Raw genomic sequence first — 2,568 nt, 5'->3', positions numbered from 1 at the left:
GCAATCTGCCTGGAGACTTTTCCTTGATGAAAGAGAGTGTTACCACACTTTCTTCTGCCATGTAAATATATTCTTTAAAATATGTTTGAGAGGCAGGTCCATTGCCTAATGAAGTATTTGCAGGGGAGACTCCCAACTAAACCACATATAGTACAGCATTGTAGTACAGAAGGCTTGTGGGCTGCTGATGGGGCTCAGAAACATTTACTTTGAGAAATGTGGCCTTACCTTATATAGAGTACAGGAATACAACAAACTCACAGGTATTTTTAACTGAATTGGTATTTATACTCTGTAACACCCTTTTCTACGCCTCCCACCTCTCCTTAAGTGACTCAGCTTCCAGAGGAAAAGCCTCTGAACTGTTCAGACAGTTTCAAGGTAGACAACGTTACTGCTCTCTAAATTTTGACTGCAGCAGATTTCTAGGTGGCTACTTAGATACTTCCTTTTGTGGGCTGGCTACAGAGTGCCGGTTCTTTATCATATAAGAGGTAAGGTTTGAGGTTTTTGTACTATGTATTTAGAGTTCAAGATTTTCAAAAGTACCTATTGCCTGATTTTCAGAAAGTATAGGATACTCACTTTGTCAAAAATGGGCCCCTTTAAGGTGGCCTGGGTTGAGCAAACAAAAGTCACTGGACATTTAAAAATCATGGCCACGGTGCTTATATTATCATATGCATTATCTCACTTGGTCAATTGGAAATTACTTAATTACATTTTGAACTTCAAATGACAAACTGACTATTTACTCAGCTTTCAGTTGAGAGGTGTTTTAATGGATCTATTTGCGAGCCACGTTGGTCTGAGACAAAAAGAAATGAAAAACTCTAAAACTCTTGGTTCAGAGATTATTCCTTTTATTATATCAACTAAGAAATGCAAAAATATTATCCTTCTGTGCAAGCTTTTACACTTTTTTCCTTTCACTGGTCTTTCTTTCTTTAGCTGAAAATATTGGACAGAAGTGGTTATGGGATAATAAAGTAACCTTATTTATTTGATTTTGCTTTTGGTGATGCTGAAAACCCTATCAATATGTTACCTTTTAGGAGTTATGGGGGAAGTTTATAGTAGCCACTAATTTGTAAAGTCCACATAGTAAAACTAAACTCTTTTAAACTGAAACTGTCATTTTGGTGCATTATAATATAAAAAACACAGTTCTTTACAAAAAGGTAATTGGTTTCTAGATTGAAAATCATTAAGATAAAAGGGCATAGAGCAATAAGAATGTCATCAGTGAAAAAATTCTTCTGTACGATATATAAAAGAGCCACTTCTAAATCTATTTTATGTTTTATGTTTCTAAGTGAAAACAAATATACAAAAAAAAAGAAGTTCTGACTTAGTGGGTGATGTTATACTACTTACAGTTTCAAAACTTAGTTTCTTCCAAAACAGTCTTCTCCACCCATGACCTGAAAAACCAGTTTTGGTAGCTCTCACTGCTATGAATAGTCCAATAACTATTGCTTTATGGGCTCTTTAATTAAGTCTTTTTTCCTTTCATTTATAATTTTGCCCATGATTTCTGACAAATAACCCTTCTATAAGGCACAAGCAATCCCAAACATTAAGATCACCTTTTAAAGTACACTGTGTGCATAAAATGTTTGCTTAGTTTTACGTGACTTTCAACAATAGAGACACTTGAAAATAGTCAGCTCTTGCTAAATAAACCCCAGCTGGGGTTTATGTAAAAAAATAAGGCTTGGTTTTTCCATGCAAGAGTTTTAAGAGTGTAACTGAAGGCAAAATTTAAACTAAGCATTTGTTGGTGCTTTACAAAATAAATAATCATGTCTTAGGAACTGTATTTAGTTAGCAATTGAATACTCTGGTTCTAGTCTCCTTACTTCCATTTCTAAATTGAAGACCGTCTCTTTGTACTAGTGACATTATGCAACGGGGGAAAAACATCAGATAGGGGTGGAAGATGGTCTCTGCGGTGGTGCACTTGGACACCTTTGATTCCTGCTGCATCCAAAGTTTAAAACCAACTTCCTGGCAGTAGCAGTAACATTTCTAGTCAGGCCGTTGCTTAGGCTTCACTTCATTGCTCATTATAATTTACCTGACTCCTTCTAAACTCTTCATTCTACAAGTCTTAATGATCCTCTCCTCTTTTTAATGGTTTTAATGTTCCACCAATCAAGTTACCCTTTGTTCTGCAAATATGATGTCTGTTAGCTGCTCCTGGTAACGAAGCTCCTATTTCACAGCCCTTCAGACTGGTTTTAACTCATTCCGATGAAATTTATTTTTGTTTTTGGTTCAATATTAAACTGAATAATACAGCCCTAGGCCTCTAACATATTAGAAACCTTCTAGTTTATTTTTAACTTGAGAAAAATATATGCTGTAATATATTTCATAGATTTCATAGACATTAGGGCTGGAAGGGACCTCGGGAGATCATCGAGTCCACCCCCCTGCCCGAAGCGCAGGAAGTCAGCTGGGGTCATTGAATACCAGCAAGATAAGCATCCAATTTACTCTTGAAGGTGTTCAATGTAGGTGCTTGAACCACCTCCGCTGGCAGACTGTTTCAGACCTTGGGGC

The 2,568-nt window shown here is 36.5% G+C and overlaps 1 protein-coding gene across 3 annotated transcripts in view; it reads left to right on the top strand.

The window, feature by feature from the left end:
* Positions 1-332: 332 nt before the first annotated feature.
* Positions 333-2,568, top strand: part of SCEL (sciellin) — a 98,219-nt gene continuing 95,983 nt past the window's right edge. For all 3 annotated transcript variants that reach the window (XM_019529775.1, XM_019529774.1, XM_019529773.1), the window contains exon 1: positions 333-494. The gene's annotated coding sequence lies outside the window, so the exon portion shown is untranslated. The remainder of the gene's footprint in view (positions 495-2,568) is intronic.

This window comes from Crocodylus porosus, unplaced genomic scaffold (genome assembly GCF_001723895.1).
Source record: "Crocodylus porosus isolate Cpor-Errol unplaced genomic scaffold, CroPor_comp1, whole genome shotgun sequence".
Taxonomy (NCBI): Eukaryota; Metazoa; Chordata; order Crocodylia; family Crocodylidae; genus Crocodylus; species Crocodylus porosus.
The sequence above is the reverse complement of the archived record's forward strand: the minus strand, read 5'-3'. Positions and strand labels throughout refer to the sequence as shown.